Source organism: Hylobates moloch, unplaced genomic scaffold (genome assembly GCF_009828535.3).
Source record: "Hylobates moloch isolate HMO894 unplaced genomic scaffold, HMol_V3 SCAFFOLD_11, whole genome shotgun sequence".
NCBI classification, from domain to species: Eukaryota; Metazoa; Chordata; class Mammalia; order Primates; family Hylobatidae; genus Hylobates; species Hylobates moloch.
In genome coordinates this window covers 28,652,570-28,671,403 of record NW_026652286.1, presented here as the reverse complement: position 1 = coordinate 28,671,403, position 18,834 = coordinate 28,652,570, and positions in this window count along the sequence as shown.

The window sequence follows — 18,834 nt, the reverse complement described above, 5'->3', positions numbered from 1 at the left end:
GAATGCAGCAAAAGCAGTTAATGAGTAAAATTAATAGCAGTGAAATCATGTAATTACAAAAGAAGACAGAACAAAAATCAATCAGGTTCTACCTTAGGAAACTTAAAAAAAAAAAGAGAGAACAAATTAAGTGCAAAGTAAGCAGATGAAGAAAAAACAGATCAGAAATTAGTGAAATTAAAAATAGGAAATTAATAAAATCAATGTAACCAAAAGCTTTTCTTTGAACATATCAATAAAATTGATATACCTTTGGCCAGCATAACCAAAGGGGAAAAAAGACACAGATTATTAATATCAGAAACGAAAGAAGAGAGTATCACAAGTGATCCCATGGACATTAAAAGGACAATAAAGGAATACTATGAATAACTTTATGCCCACAAATTTGATAACTTGGATGAAATATAATAATTCATGAAACATGCATCTACTAAAGTTCACACAGAAGAAATAGATACTGTGAGTAGACCTATATCTATTTTAAAAATTGACTCAATAATAACCTTCCAAAACATAAAGCCCCAGGCCCAGATGTTTTCACTGGTTAATTCTATCAAGTATTGAAAGAAGAAATGATACTATTCTCTACAATCTCTCCCAGAAAATAGAAACAGAGTATTTCCTATCTTATTCTGTGAGGCCAGCATTACCTGAATACCAAAACCCGAAAGAGACATTACTAGAAAGAGCATCTGGCTTTTCATCTTTATGTGTGATGTTAGTTGCTGATTAATCATGTTTTAAATTTTTTTCTTTATTATGCTTTGACATCTCAAAACCATGCTGACCTGGGAGATACTGCTCCTCCCCAGGTTAGGTAATTCTTACATATAGAAAACTACTCCCATGGGAGCATTATTTTTGTTTGTAAACCAACCAATCGTAAGCCAGTATCCCCAACCATCTCCTTTAAGAAGCTCCCACCCCTCAAGCCAATATTCTCCTGCCCTAATCAACTAAGTCCAGATATTGGACAACATTACTAAAACTAAAATATTTGTTCTGCAAAAGACACTACACTCTTACCAGGATGAAAAGGTAAGCCATGAACTGGAGGAAAATGTTTGCAAAATACATATCTGAAAAGGCTAGTATGCAGATATACAAATAACATTTAAAATTCAACAATAAGAAAACAGACAACACAATTAAAAATGGGCAAAAGAGCTCAATAGACTTTTTACCAAACAAGTTACAAAGATGGCAAACAAGCATGTGAAAAAATACTTACTGTGATATGTCATTAGAGAGTTATAAACAAACAAAAAAATGAGACACTACTACATACCTATTAGTGTTTGAACCTGAAATTTAAAATACTGACAACACTAAATTCTGGGGGAGATGTGGTGCAAGAGACATTTTTACACATAGCTGGCTGGAATACAAAATAGTAAAGCCATTTAGGAAAACAGTCTACAAGTTTTTTTCTTTTTTCTTTTTTTTTTTTTTTTTGAGACGGAGTCTCGCTCTGTCGCCCAGGCTGGAGTGCAGTGGCGCGCTCTCGGCTCACTGCAAGCTCCGCCTCCCGCGTTCACGCCATTCTCCTGCCTCAGCCTCTCTGAGTAGCTGGGACTACAGGCGCTCGCCACTACGCCCGGCTAATTTTTTTTTTTGTATTTTTAGTAGAGACGGGGTTTCACCGTGGTCTCGATCTCCTGACCTCGTGATCCGCCCGCCTCGGCCTCCCAAAGTGCTGGGATTACAAGCGTGAGCCACCGCGCCCGGCCTACAGGTTTTTAATAAAGTCAAAGATAGGCTTGTTATAAGACCTAGCAATCATGCTCCTAGATATTTATTCAAATGAGTTGAAAACTTATATCCACACAAAAGCCTACACAAAAATGTTTATGGCAACTTTAGTCATAATTACGAAAACTTAGGAGCAATCAAGATATCATTTAATAGTGAATAGAAAAACAAACTATGGAATAATTGTAAATGAAGTATTATTCAATAGAAAGAAAAAAGATATCAAGCTATGAAAACATAAGGAAGCACTTTAAATGCCTATTGCTGAGTGAAAGAAGCTAGTTTGAAAGAGCTATATACTGTGTAATTCCAGCTATATGACATCTAGAAAAGGCAAAATTATGGAAATAGTAAATAGAACAATGATTGCCAGTGGTTTGAGGATGGGGTGGTGGGGAAGAATGAATAAGTGGAATAAAAGTTGTTTTTAGGGCAGTGAAACTATTATGTACATTACTGTAATAGTAAATGCATGACATTCTGGATTTGTCAAAACCCATCAAACTGTACAACATAATAATCCATAATGTAAACTATGGATTTTAATTTATAGTAATACATCAGTCTTGGTTTATCAGTTTTGACAAATGTACCACACTAATTCAAGATGTTAAATATAGAAGAATGTATGGGGGTGGGGATAGGAAGAGGGACTTTATGGAAACCATTTGTATTTTATGTGCATTTTTTGAAAACTTAAAAGTACTATAAAAAAATACTGCATTAAAAATAAAGGGTGGCCAGGTGCAATGGCTCACTGCTGTAATCCCAGCACTTTATGATGCCAATGCAGCCAGATCACTTGAGCTCAGGAGTTTGAGACCAGCCTGGGCGATGAGGTGAGACCCCATCTCTACAAAAAAAAAAAAAAAAAAAAATAGAAAAATTAACCTGGTGTGGTAGCATGCACCTGTAATCCCAGTAATCCCAGCTACTTGGGAGGCTGAGGTGGGAGGGTGGTTTGAGCCCAGGAGGCAGAAGTTGCATTGAGCCAAGATTGTGCCACTGCACTACAGCCTGGGCCACAGAGCTGGACCTTTTGAAAAAAAATAAATAAATAACAACATGCAGCATGGTGGAATAGGAGGCTCCTGACTATCCCTCCTCCCACTGACATACTGAGTAAACACTTACATATGTATCAGTTCAGTCCAAGAGAAAGACAGAATTTAGTTGAAAGACTACTACGCACCAGAATACTGAGAAAATTCCCACATCAAATTTGGTAGGAGAAGCAGAGATACACTTGTACACTAGCCCCACCTTGAGCACAGCGCCTTACAATCAGGAAGGAATCTCCAACTCTTAGCTTCTTTCTGAGGGACATGGGGTTGTACCACGCATACGACGTACAGCTTTTACAGTTCCTGCCTAAGGACTTGACCTTTAAATCACCTTGCTTGAGGAACAGCATGGAGAAAGATTTTCCTCAAACACAAAAAACAAAGCAGGGTTTTGAACCATTAAAACATTCCCAGCACCTATAGTCCCCAGGACCAACAAATTTTCCAAAATCCCCCTAGAAAGAGTTGACTTCACACTTTTCTGGTAGTTCCCTGTGGTTCTGGCCTCTAACAAGCCAGTATCTCGGGGGCTATGTAGCAAATAAATAATAAACCTACTCCAGCCTAAATGGCAAGGATGGTACCTTGCGTCTTCTTCCCTGGCTTGCTTCAGTGATAATTCCCTGCAATTTCTCATTGCAAGGAGACAGAGGGAATGTCACCATGGCCTAAGCGGAAAGTGGGCACTCCCCACACCTTCTTCCCTGGATTACTCCAGCAATAATTCCAGCCCTGCAACCTCTCTATGGAAAGAGAGACTCTGCCAACAAGAATGGGAAGGACAGGACTGCCTGTGCTTTCTTCCTCAGCTTGCTCCAGAAATATATCCCTTCAATCTCTCATTGGAAGCAGCTAGGGAACCTCCCCATGCCTAAGAAGGAAAGTGTGCACCCCTTGTGTCTTCTTCCTTGGCTTACTTCAGCAATAACTGCAATCCAGAAGTCTGTCTCTGAAAGGAGGGTGGGAGACTTCTGCTTGCTTAAACAGGAGAGTGGGCACTCCCTATGCCTTCTTCTCCAACTTGCTTCAGTGATAACTTCCGGCCCTACAGCCTCTTCCTAGAAAGAGGTTGAAGGTCTCTGCCAGCAGGAACAAGAGAGATGGCACTTTCCTGGCTTGCTCCAGCAAAATATCTAGATGTTCAGACTATCTCTGGTAGTATTTTCTGTGTGCATTGAGTGCCCCAAATTTTATAGCTCCTAACCAAGGGACTGGATCCTAAATCACCTAGCTCTGGGAGTTGATGAGGCTCACACTCAGTCTCCTAGGCCACAGAGAACAAAAACGTAATTTCTAAACTGCAAACGTTCAGCATCTGTCTCCTCATGTTCAAGGTGAGCATTTTGAACAAGAGTATTGGCATCTGCCACAGATCCTCTTTTTGGTGTACAGCAGAACAAGTGGAAGATAAACTGGCATTCAGCTTCTCCACAGGAAAGAAGGAACCGGAACACACATCTAACACTCCAACTTCTCCAGCTGCATCCTGAGGGACTGGATTTTAACCCACCTCTCTCAAGGCAATAGAATCATTGGCACTCTGTAGTCTCTTGGGGATACTAAGAACAAAGAGTGTATTAGACAATCTCAAACAGTTTAGAGGCACTTAGATTCTCTGGCAGAGCTTACTGGGGAGCAACATCTACATGAGACCAGTTTAACAAGTCTAAGGAAGGTTATTGTCTTATCTAAAGTGCAGACACCAACATAAAAAGTCAAGGAAAATGAAGAAACGTGAAAATAGGTTCCAAATAAAAGAACAAGATGAATCTCCAAAAACCAGCCCTAATGAAATGGAGATATATTCTTTACCTGGCAGGGAATTCCAAAAAGCAATCATAAAGATGTTTACTAAGGTAGAGCAATGCATGAACAAAGAGAAAATTTCAACAAAAAGAAAACCTAAAAGTACCAAACAGAAATCATCAAGCTAAAGAATACAATAACCAAATTCGAAACTTCAACACAAGGATTCAACAGCAGACTAGATCGAGCAGAAGAAAAGATTAACAAACTTGAAGACTGGTACTTATAAATCATCCAATCTGAGGGGCAGAAAGGAAAAAATGAAAAAGTCACTTGTTATGTACAAGGGAACATACGTGAGACTATCTGGATTTTTTCAGCAGAAACTGCAGGCCTGAAGGAAGTAGGATGATATATTTAAAAAGCTTAAAGAAAAAAATAACCCTGTCAATCAAAAATACTACACTCAGCAATTTTGTCATTAGAAAATGAAGAGGAGGTAAAAACTTCCTGAGGCAAATAAAAGCTGAGGGAATTTATCACCATGAGAACTACCTTATAAGAAATGTTGGGTGGAGCTGAGATGGCTGAATCAAGGCAGCTCCTCTCTGCTTCTCCCACCGAGAAGGACAAAAACTGGGAGTGAATGCTGCATCTTCAACTGAGGTACCAATGTTCTCTTATTGGGACTGACTAGATGGTTGGCATGACCCACGGAGAGCCAGCAAAAACAGGGTGGAGCAAGACCCTACCCAGGAGCTGCAGATGGCAAAGGGAACTCCCTCCCTCAGCCAAGGGAGATAGTGAGGGACTGTGTTTCCCCTCCCTGAAAACCAGGCTTTTCCCATGGATCCTTGCAACCTGCAGATTAGGAGGTCCCCTCCTGAGCCCCCGCTACCATAGCCTTGGGTCCCACGCATAAAGCTGTGAAGAATCATGGTGGCTACTTGGGTGGGCGGCCACTTTGAGCAGACACTGAGACCCTAGAGTGTTTGCATACTCTGGCTCTGGGAACTCCCTTGAGGCAGGACATCCGTCCACTCTCGTGGGGAGGGGGTGGAAGCCAGGGAGCCAAGTGGCCTCACTCCCACGGAAGTCCACAAGCTTGGCATCACTGCTGGCCAGTGCACCCAGCTAGAAACTGCCTAAGAAGACTGAGTTACCGAGGGGAGGGGTGGCCGCCATCACTGCAGCTCCAGTCAGCCACTTTCTTTTGCCAGCGAGGTAGGGAGGGACCAAGATTCACTCCTTCTCACTGGGTGGGGACTCCCTGTGGGAATCTTAGCATCCCCAGCCAGGGCTTTGTGGATAGAACACTGATCCCCCTGAGAAGAGCCCCTAAGAGGAGGAGGACCAGCTGCAGTATTCTGGATCAGCGATCTTAGTCTTTTCTGCCTGCTGGCTCTGAAGAGCCAGGGGAGCCCAGGTGAGGGAGATTTCCCCGCAGCACAGCATGCCTGCCCTGCCAAGGGGCAGATAGACTGCTTATTTAAGTAGGTCTCTGAACCTCCTCCTCCAGACTGAGACCTCCCAACAGGCGTCTCCAGACACCTTATACAAGAGCGTTCCTCCCTGCATCAGGCCAGTGCCCCTCTGGGACAGAGCTCCCAGAGGAAGGAACAGGCTTCCATATTTGCTGGTCTGCAGCCTCCACTGGTGATATCTCCAGGGACAGGAGGGACCCAGGTGAATAGGGGCTGGAGTAGACCCCAAGCAAACCACAGCAGCCCTACAAGAAGAGAGGCCTGACTGCTAAAAGAAAATCAAACTGAATGCAACAACGTAATGAAAAATAAACCTCATCACAAAAAAACCCCATCCAAAAGTCAGCAGCCTCAAAGATTAATGGTAGATAACCCATGAAGATGAGAAAGAATCAATGCAAAAATGCTGAAAACTCAAAAAGCCAGAGTGCCTCTTTTCCTGCAAAAGATCACAACATGTCTCCAGCAAGGACACAGAACTGGGCTGAGGCTGAGATGGATGAATTGACAGAAGTAGGCTTCAGAAGATGGGTAATAACAAACTTCACCAAGCTAAAGGATTATGTTCTAACCCACTGCAAAGAAGCTAAGAACCATGATAAAACATTACAGGAGCTGTTAACCAGAATAACCAGTTTAGAGAGGAACATAAATGACCTGATGGAGCTGAAAAACACAACACAAGAACTTCATAATGCAAACACAAGTATCTATAGCCAAATAGACCAAGTGGAAGAAAGGATATCAGAGCTTGAAGACTGTCTTGCTGAAATAAGGCAGGCAGACAAGATTAGAGAAAAAAAAGAATGAAAAGGAATGAACAAAACCTCCAAGAACTATGGGATTATGTTAAAAGACCAAACCTATGACTGACAGGGATACCTGAAAGAGATGGGGAGAATGGAACCAAGTTGGGAAACATATTTCAGGATATCATCCAGGATAACCTCCTTAACCTAGCAAGATAAGCCAATAGTCAAATTCAGGAAATCCAGAGAACCCCAGTAAAATACACCATGGGAAGATCAACCCCAAGACACATAATCATCAGATTTCCAAGGCCAAAATGAAAGAAAAAAATGTTAAGGGCAGCCAAAGAGAAAGGTCAGGTCACCTATAAAGGGAGCCCATCAGACTAACAGCAGACCTTCCAGCAAGAACTCTACAAGCCAGAAGAGATTGGGGGCCAATTTTCAACATTCTTAAAGAAAAGAATTTCCAACCTAGAATTTCATGTCTGGCCAAATTAAGCTTCATAAGTGAAGGAAACATAAAATATTTTAAGACAAGCAAATGCTGAGGGAATTCGGCACCACCAGGCCTGCCTTGCAAGAGCTCCTGAACAAAGCACTAAATATGCAAAGGAAAAACCGTTACCAGCCACTGCAAAAAATACACTGAAATACACAGACCACTGACACTGTGAAGCAAATACATAAACAAGTCTGCAAAATAACCTACTAGCATCATGATGTCAGGATCAAATTCACACATAACAATATTGACCTTAAATGTAAATGGGCTAAATGCCCCAATTAAAAGACATGGAGTGACAAGCTGGATAGAGTAAAAATCCATCAGTGTGCTGTATTCAGGAGACCCATCTCGCATGCAAAGACACACATAGACTCAAAATAAAAGTATGGAAGAAAATTTACCAAGCAAATGGGAAGCAGAAAAAGCAGGAGATACAATCCTAGTTTCTGACAAAATAGACTTTAAACCAACAAAAATCAAACAAGGCAAAGAAGGGCTTTATCTATCAATAAAGGGGTCAATTCAACAAGAATAGCTAACTATCCTAAATATATATGCACCCAATACGCCCACACCCATATTCATAAAACAACTTGTTAGAGATCTACAAAGAGACTTAGAATCTCACACAACAATAGTGGGAGACTTTAACACCCCACTATCAATACTAGATCATTAAGACAAAAAATTAACAAAGATATTCAGGACTTGAACTCAGCCCTGGATCAAGTAGACCTGATAGATATCTACAGATATTTCCACCCCAAAGCAACAGAATATACGTTCTTCTCAGTGCCACATGTCACTTTAAAATTGATCACATAATTGAAAGTAAATCACACTTCAGCCTATGAAAAAACTAAAATCATAACAGTCTCTCAGACCACAGCACAATCAAATTAAAACTCAGGAGTAAGAAACCAACTGAAAACTACACAACTACATGGAAATTGAACAATCTGCTTTTCAATGATTACTGGGTAAATAATGAAATTAAGGCAGATATCAAAAAGTTCTTTGAAACCAGTGAAAACAAAGAGATAACATACCAGAATCTCTGGGATGCAGCTAAAGCAGTGTTGAGAGGGAAATTTATAGCACTAAAATGCCCACATCAAAAAGCTAGAAAGCTCTCAAATTGACACCCTAGTCTTACAACTGAAAGAACTTGAGAACCAAGAGCAAACAAACCCCAAATCTAGAAGAAGAGAAGAAATAATCAGAGTGGAACTGAAGGAGATAGAGACATGAAAAATCCTTCAAAAAATCAATCCAGGAGCTGTTTTTTGAAAATATTAATAAAATAGACTATTTTATTAATAAATAGACCACTAGCTAGACTAATGAAGAAAAAGAAGAATCAAATACACATCATAAAAAAAATTACCCCCAAAATATGCAAACAACCATTACAGAATTCTATAAACAGCACTATGCAAACAAAGGAGAAAATCTAGAAGAAATGGATAAATTCCTGGACACATATACCCTCCCAAGAGTGAACCAGGAAGAAGTGGAATCCCTGAATAGATCAATAACAAGCTCCAAAATTGAAGCAGTAATAAATGGTCTACCAACCAAAAAAAGCCAATGACTAGAAGATAGATTTACAGCTGAATTCTATCAGAAATACAAAGAGGGGCTGATTCCATTTCTTCTGAAACTATTCCAAACAATTGAAAAGGAGAGACTCCTCCCTAGCCCATTCTATGAGGCCAGTGTTATCCTTCTTCCAAAACCTGGTGGAGATACAAAAAAATAAGAAAAGAAAAGAAAAGAAAACTTCATGCCAGTATCCCTGATGAACATCAATGCAAAAATTCTCAATAAAATACTGGCAAACCAAATCCATCAGCACATCAAAAAGCTTATCCACCATGATCAAGTTGCCTTCATTCCTGGGATTCAAGGCTGGTTCAACATATGCAAATCAATAAGCATAATCCATCACATATATAGATCTGAAGACAAAAACCCCATGACTATTTCAATAGACAAAAGATCTCAATAAAAATTCAACATCTCTTCATGTTAAAAACTCTCAATAAACTAGATATTGAAGTAACACACCTCAAAATAATAAGAGCCATTTATGACAAACCCACAACCAATATTATACTGAATGAACAAAAGCTAGAACATTCCCCTTGAAAACCAGCACAAGACAAGGATGCCTTCTCTCACCACTGTGATTCAACATAGTATTGGAAGTTCTGGCCACAGCAATAGGGCAAGAGAAAGAAATAAAGGACATTCAAATAGGAAAGAATGAAGTCAAATTGTCTTTGTTTGCAGATGACATGATCCTATATCTAGAAAACCCCATTGTCTCAGCCCCAAAACTCCTTAAGCCAATAAGCAACTTCAGCAAAGTCTCAGAATACAAAATCAATGTGCAGAAGTCACAAGCATTTGTATACAGCAACAACACGCAAGCAGAGAGCCAAATCATGAATGAACTCCCATTCACAATTGCTACAAAGAGAATAAAATACCTTGGAATACAGCTAACGAGAAGTGAAGGACCTCCTTAAAGAGAACTACAAACCACTGCTCAAGGAAACCAAAGAGAACATAAACAAATGGAAAAGTATTCCATGCTCATGGATAGGAAGAATTAATATTGTGAAAATGGCCATACTGCTCAAAGTAATTTATAGATTCAATGCTATTCCCATCAAACTACCATTGACATTCTTCATATAATTAGAAAAAACTGTATTAAAATTCATATGGAGCCAAAAAAAGAGCTTGTAAAGCTGACAATCCTAAGAAAAAAGAACAAAGCTGGAGGCATCATGCTACTGACTTCAAACTATACTATAAGGCTACAATAACAGAAACAGCATGGTATTGATACAAAAACAGACACATAGGCCAATAGAACAGAATAGAGAACTCAGAAATCAGATTGCACATCTACAGCCATCCGATCTTCAACAAACCTGACAAAAACAAGCAATGAGGAAAGGATTCCCTATCTAATAAATAGTGCTGGTAGAACTTGCTATCCATTTGCAGAATATTGAAACTGAGGCCTTTCCTCCCACCTTATACAAAAATTAAAGATGGATTAAGACTTAAATGTAAAGTATAAAAACCCAGAAGTATAAAAACCCTAGAAGAAAATCTGGGCAATACCATTCAGGACTTTGGCATGGATAAGGATGATAAAATCACTAAAAGTAATTGCAACAGAAGCAAAAATTGACAAATGGCATCTAATTAAAGAGCTTTTGCACAGCAAAGAAACTATCATCAGAGTGATATGTAAACCTACAGAGTCAGAGAAAAATTTTTCAGTCTATCCATCCAACAAAGGTCTAATATCCAGAATCTACAAGGAGCTCAAATTTAGAAGAAAAAAAACCCAACAACCCCCTTAAAAAGTAGGCAAAGGACATGAACAGACACTTCTCAAAAGAATACATTCATGCAGCCAACAAATGTGAAAAAAAGCTCATTACTGATCATTATAGAAATGTAAATCAAAACCACAATGAGATACCATCTCACACCAGTCAGAACAGCCATTATTAAAGTAAAGAAACAACAGATACTGGTGAGGTTCTGGATAAATAGGAACATTTTTACACTATTGGTGGGAATGTAAATTAGTTCAACCATTTTGGAAGATGGTGTGGCAATTACTCAAAGATCTAGAACCAGAAATATCATTTGACCCAGCAATCCCAATACTGAGTATATACCCAAGGGAATATAAATCATTGTATTACAAAGATACATGCATGTGTATGTTCATTGCAGCACTATTCACAATAGCAAAGACATGGAATCAACCCAAATGCCCATCATTGTTAGACTGGATAGAGAAAATGTGGTACATATACACCATGGAATACTATGCGGCCAGAAAAAGGAATGAGATCATATCCTTTGCAGGGACATGGATGAAGCTGGAAAACATTATCCTCAGCCAACTAATGCAGGAACAGAAAATCAGACACCGCATGTTCTCACTTATGAGTGGGAGCTGAACAATAAGATCACATGGACACAGGGAGGGGAACAACACACACTGGGGCCTGTTGGGGGATGGAGTTGTGGAAGGGAGAGCATTAGGAAAACTAGCTAACGCATGCTGGGCTTAATACGTAGGTGATGGGTTGATAGGTGCAGCAAACCATCATGGCATATGTTTACCTATGTAACAAACCTACACATCCTACACATGTACCCCAGAAGTAAAACTTAAAAGAAAAAAAGAAAAATTATTACATATAATATATAAAAAAAGAAAATAAACCAAGCAAACAAGAAAGAAATGTTAAATTTCTTCAAGCTGAAGGAAAATGGTGCTAAATAGCCACATGAAAACACATAAAAACATAAAGCTCACTGGTAAAAGTAAAGAATCAAATTCAAAACATTCTAATATGGTAATGATAATGTGAAATCAATAATACTTCTACATATCAATTGTATCTAAGGTTGTAAGACAAAACAGTTAAGAACAATAGCTGCAATAATTTATTAAGAGACAAATTATAAAATTGTAAAACTTGATATCAAAAACATAAATTGTGTGGTAGGAATAAAAGTGTACAGATTGTGCAAGTGATCAAAGTTAAGTAGTTATCAGGTTAAAATAACTTCTTATTAGTTAAGATGTTTTATGTAAGTCTCATGGTAACCAGTAAAGCAAAAATCTTTACTAGATACAAAAAAAGATAAAAAGAAAGAATTCAATGCATACAACTACAGAAAATCATCAAACTACAAAGGAAGTCAGCAAGAAAGAAAAAGAGAAACAAAGAATTTATAAATTAACTAAAAAATTAATAAAATGAAGCAATAAGTCCATATGTGTGTGTGTGTGTATATATATATATATATATATATATATATGTATGTATTTATTCAACATAATCTCACCTAAATATATAAAGCAATGTAAAAGATCTTATTGGAAACATAGACTGTAATATAATAATAGAGAACTTCAATACCCCACTTTCAACACTGGACAGATCAAATAAAAAATCAGTGGAAGCAGCAGACTTGAACTACACTTTAGGTCAAATGGACCTAACATTAATTTACAGAACATTTCATACAACAGCAGCAGAATATACGTTCCTCTCAAGCATACCAGGAATGTTCTCCCAGGATAAATGATGTATGTTAAGCCACAAAGAAAATCTTAGCAAATTTAAGAAGATTGAAATCATATTAAATATCTTTTCCAGTTACAATAGCATGAAACTAGAAATCTGTAACAGGAAGTACCTTGGAAAATTCACAAATATGTGGAAATTAACAGGCTTCTGAACGGTCAATGAATCAAAAGGAAAATTTAAAATATCTTGAGGCAAATGAAAATGAAAACACAATATTCCAAAACTTATGGGATGCAGCAAAAGTAGTCTTGAGAGAAAATTTTACAGAAATAAATACCTATCAAAAAAGAAGAACGATCTCACATAAACAAGCTAATGTTATACCTCAAATAACTGAAAAGAAGAAAGTAAGCTCCAACTTAGCAAAAGGAATGATATAACAAAGAGCAGTGCAGAAATAAATAAAATAGACTACAAAACAATAGAAAATATAGAAAACTAAAGTTTTTTGAAAAGATAAGCAAAATTGTCAGATTGTTACCAAGACTAAAAGAAAAAAGGAAAGAGTAATCAAAATAAATCACGAATAGAAGAGTAGACATTACAACAGATACCACAAAAATATAAAAGAGACGACTATAAAAAATGATATATCAACACATTGAATAACCTAAAAGAAATGGATGTATTTCTAGAAACATACATCTACCAAGACTGAATCAGGAAGACAGAAAAATCTGAACAAACCGATAATGAGTAAGAAAATTGAATCAGTAATCACCTAAACCTCTCAACAAAGCCCAAAGACTTCACTACTAAATTCTACTCACTATTTAAAGAACTAACACTAATCTTTCTCAAACTCTTGCAAAAAATTAAAGATGAGAGAGTACTTCCAAACTCATTTTACAAGGCCTGCATTACTTGGATACAATAGCCAGACAAGGACAGTACAGGAAAACAAAACTACAAGCCAATATCTCTGATGGACATAGATCGAAAAATTCTCAGCAAAATACTAGCAAACCAAATTCAGCAACATATTAAAGAGATCGTTCACCACGATCAAGTGGGATTTCTCCATAGGATGCAAGGAGGCTTCAACATATGCAAATTTATAAATGTGATACCATATTAACAAAACGAAGGCCAAAACCTCACAATTACCTGAATAGATGCAGAAAGGGTTTTTTTACAAAATTCAACATCTGTTCATGATTAAAATTCCCAGTCAGATAGGTATAGATGGAATGTACCTCAACACAATAAAGTGCATATATGACAAGCCCACAGCTAACATCAAACTCAATGGTAAAAAATCGAAAGCTTATCCTCTAAGAACAGGGACAAGACAATGATTTCTTTCTTGCCACTTCTATTCCATATAGTACTGCAAGTCCTAGCCAGAGCAGTTAGGCAAGAAAAAGAAATAAAAGGCCTCTAAATAGGAAAGGAAAGAGTGAAATTGTCTGTTTGCTGGTGAAATGTAGAAAACACTAAGGATTCACCCAAAACTGGCTAGAACTGATTCAAAAATCAATAAAGTTTCAGGTTACAAAATCAACATACTAAAATGAGTAGCAATGCTATGTGCAAATAATGAACTATCTGAAAAATAAGAAAACAATTTCAATTTACAACAGCATCAAAATTAAAATAATTAGAAATAAATTTAACCAAGGTGGTAAAAAATTTGTACACTGAAAATTATAAAACACTGATGAAAGAAACTGAAAACACACATAAATGGAATGACATCTCGCGTTCATGGATTAGAAGAATTAATATTGTTAAAATGTCCGTGTTACCCAAAGAGATCTACAAATTCAATACAATCTCTATCAAAATTCCAATGTTATTTGTTACATAAATAGAAAAAAAACCTTAAAATTCTTATGAAACCACAAAAGCCCCAAATAGCCCAAGAAATCTTGAGAAAAAGAACAAAGCTGAAGGTATCAGACCATCTGATTTCAAAATATAATGCTATTGTAATAAAAACAGCATGGTACTGGCATAAAAATAGACACATCAACCAATGAAACAGGATAGAAATTCCAGAAATAAACCCAAGTATTCATGGTCAATTGATTTTCAATAAAGGTGTGAATAATACACAATGGGGAAAAATAGTCTTTTCAATAAATTGGGAATACTGGATATCCACAGGCAGAAGATAAAATTAGACACTTATCTCTCACCACATACAAAAATTAACTCAAAAGAGATTAAAGACTTAAATATAAGACCTGACTCTGTAAAACTACTGGAAGAAAACAGGAGAAAGCTTCATGACATTAGTCTGGACAACAGTTTATTGGATAGGACCCAAAAAACACAACAAAAGCAAAAATATACAAATGAGATTGCATCATACCAAAAAGCTGCTGCATAACAAGGGAAACAACAGAGTGAAAAGACAACCTATGAAATGGAAGCAAATATATGCAAACCTCTGTCTATTGCAGAGTAGGATAAACAATAAAGTATTGTATATTTTAAAATAACTAGATAGATTTTTGAATGTTTTCATCACAAATGTGTTTAAGGTGATGGATATGCCAATTATCCTGATTTGATCATTACACAATTTGTACAAGTATTGAAACATCATGTTGTATCCCATAAATGTGTACAATTATTATGTGTTAATCATATGTTGAAAAAAAATGTTAACAAACCATGCATATGATAAGGGCTTTTTAGCCAAAATGTATAAGGAACTCAAACATCTCATTGGCAAGAAAACATATAACTATAAAAATGGGCAAACGGCCTGAACAGGCATTTCTCAAAGGAGGACATACAAATGGCCAACAGATATATTTAAAAATGCTCAACATCTCTGATCATCAGGGAAATGCAAATTAAAACCACAATAAGATGTCACCTCACATCTGTTAGAATGGCTACTATAAAAAAGATGAAACATAGTAACTGTTGACAAATATGTGGAGAAAAAGAACCCTCGCATACTGTTGGTGGGAATGTAAATTAGTATAACCATTTTGGAAAATAAAATGGAGGTTTCTCAAAATAGTAAAAATAGAATTGCCATATGATCCAGCAATCCCACTTCTGAGTTTATATCCAAAGGAATTGAAATCAATATGTTGAAGAGATGTCAGCAACCCCATGTTTATTTCAGCATTATTCACAATAGCTGATATATGAAAGCAACCTAAGCATTTGTTAATGAAGGAATAGATAAAGAAAATGTAGGCTGGGCGCAGTGGCTCACGCTTGTAATCCCAGCACTTTGGGAGGCCGAAGCGGGCGGATCACAAGATCAGGAGATCGAGACCACGGTGAAACCCCGTCTCTACTAAAAAATAAAAAAATTAGCTGGATGTGGTGGCGGGCGCCTGTAGTCCCAGCTACTCAGAGAGGCTGAGGCAGGAGAATGGCGTGAACCCAGGAGGCGGAGCTTGCAGTGAGCCGAGATTGCGCCACTGCACTCCAGCCTGGGCGACAGAGTGAGACTCCGTCTCAAAAAAAAAAAGAAAATGTAGTGTTATATATACAGTGGAATACTATACAGCCTTAAAAAGAAAGAAGTTTTGTCATTTGGACAACATAGATGAAACTGGAGGATATTATCCTAAGTGAAATAAGGCAGGCACAAAAAACCAAATACTGTATGATCCCACTTACGTGTGGAATGTAAAAACGTCAATCTCAGAGTAGAAAGTTGGTAACCAGAGGCTAGAGAGGGGCAGAGAAATGGAAAAGGGAAGATGATTATCAAAGGGTACAAAGTTGCAGTTAAACTGGAGGAATAAGCTTTTGTGATCTATTGCATTACATTGTGACCACAGTTGATAACAATGTATTGTGTATTTCAACATTGCTATAAGAATAGATTTTTTGCTATTCTTATCAAACTACCAATGACATTCTTCACAGAACTAGAAAAAACTGTTTAAAAATTCATGTGGAACCAAAAAAGAGCCCAAATAGTCAAGGCAATCCTAAGCAAAAAGAACAAAGCTGGAGGAAACACATTACCTGACTTCAAACTATACTACAAGGTTACAGTAACCAAAACAGCATGATACTGGTACAAAAACAAGCACATAGGCCAATTGAACAGAATAGGCAGCCCAGAAATAAGGCCATACATCTACAGCCCATCTGATCTTTGACAAAGCTGACCAAAACAAGTGATGGGGAAAAGACTTCCTATTCAATAAATGGTGCTGGGATTACTGACTAGCCATATGCAGAAGATTGAAGCTGGACCCTGTTCTTACACCACATACAAAAGTCAACTCAAGATGAATTAAAGACTTAAGTGTAAAACACAGAACTATAAAAGCTCTGGAAGACAGCCTAGGCAATACCATCCTGGACCTAGGAATGGGCAAAGATTTCATGACGAAGACATCAAAAGCAATTGCAACAAAAGCAAAAATTTACAAATGGAATCTAATTAAGCTTTTGCACAACAAAAGAAACTACTAACAGAGTAAACAGACAACCTACAAAATGGGAGACAATATTTGCAAATTATGTATCTCAAAAAGGTCTAATATCCAGCTTCTGTAAAAAACTTAGACAAGTTTACAAGAGAAAAACAACCTCATTAAAAAGTGTGCAAAGGACATTTACAGACACTTCTCAAAAGAAGACATATATGCTGCCAACAAGCATATGAAAAAAGCTCAATATCACTGATCATTAAGGAAATTCAAATCAAAACCATAATGAGATACCATCTCACACCCGTCCGAATGGTTACTATTAAAAAGTCAAAAAAGAACAGATGCTAGCGAGGTTGCAGAGAAAAGAAAATACTTGTACACTCTTGGTGGGAGTGTAAATTACTTCAACCATTGTGGAAAGCAGTATGGTGAATACTCAGCTAAAAGCAGAACTACCATTCAGCTGAGCAGTCCCATTACTGGGTATATACCCAGAGGAAAATAAGGCATTCTACCATAAAGACACATGCTCGTAAATGTTCATTGCAGCACTATTCACAACAGCAAAGACATAGAATCAACCTAAATGCCCATCAATGACATTGGATAAAGAAAATGTGGTACCTATACACGATGAAATACTATGCAGCCATAAAAAAGAATGAGGTCATGTCTTTTGTGGGAACATGAATTAAGCTGGAGGCTATCATCCTTAGCAAATGAACACAGGAAGAGATAACAAATACCACATGTTCTCACTTAGAAGTGAAAGCTAAATAATGAGAACTTATGAACACAAAGAAGGAAACGAGATACCAGGGTCTACTTGAGGGGGAGTGGGAGGGGAGAGGGGAGCAGAAAAGATAACAACTGGGTACTGGGCTTAATACCTGGGTGATGAAATAATCTATACAGCAAATCCCCATGACACGTGTTTACCTATGTAACAAATCTTCACATGTACCAACAAACCTAAAATAAAAGTTAAAAAAATGCAGAACATATGCACCACGGAATACTATTCAACCATAAAAAAGAATGAGATCATGTCTTTTGTGGGAATATGGATGGAGCGGGAGACTATTATCCTTAGCTAACTAATGCAGGAACAGAAAACTGAATACCACATCTTCTCACTTATAAGTGGGAGCTAAATGATGAGAACTCACAACACAAAGAAGGGAACAACAGACACTAGGGTCTACTCGAGGGCCTTGGGTGGAAGGAGGGAGAGGAGCAGAAAAGATAGCTATTGGGTACTGAGCTTAATACCTTGGTGTTGAAATAATTTGTACAATAAACCCCCATGACATGAATTTACCTATGTAACAAACCTTCACATGTACCCCCCGAACCCAAAATAAAAGTTTAAAAAAAAAAAAAAGATTCATCCATGTGCAGTGGCTTATGCCTGTAATCCCAGCACTTTGGGAGGCTGAGGCAGGTGGAGCACTTGAGGCCAGTAGTTCAAGACCAGCCAGGTCAACAAGGTGAAACCCCATCTCTACCAAAAATTTTAAAAAAATTAGTCAGGCGTGTTGGTGCACGCCTGTAATCCCAGCTACTTAGGAGGCTGAGTCATGAGAATCGCTGGAACCCAGGAGGCAGAAGTTGCAGTGAGCCAAGATTGTACCACTGCATTCCAGCCTCCTGGAATGGACAGAGTGAGAATATATCTCAAAAAAAAAAATAGATGTTAAAATTTATTTTAAGTTATGGGGTACATGTACAGGATATGCAGGTTTGTTACACAGGTAAATATGTGCCATGGTGGTTTGCTGTACCTCTCAACCCATCACCTAGGTATTAAGCCGAGCATGCATTACTTAGTTTTCCTAATGCTCTCCCTCCCCTTACCCCAGCCCCCGACAGGCCCCAGTGTGTGTTCTTCCCCTCCCTGTATTCGTGTGTTCTCATTGTTCAGTTCCCACTTATAAGTGAGAACATGTGGTGTTTGGTTTAAATAATAGATTTTTAACATTCACATTACACACACAAGTTGGTAAGGTGCGGGATATGTTAA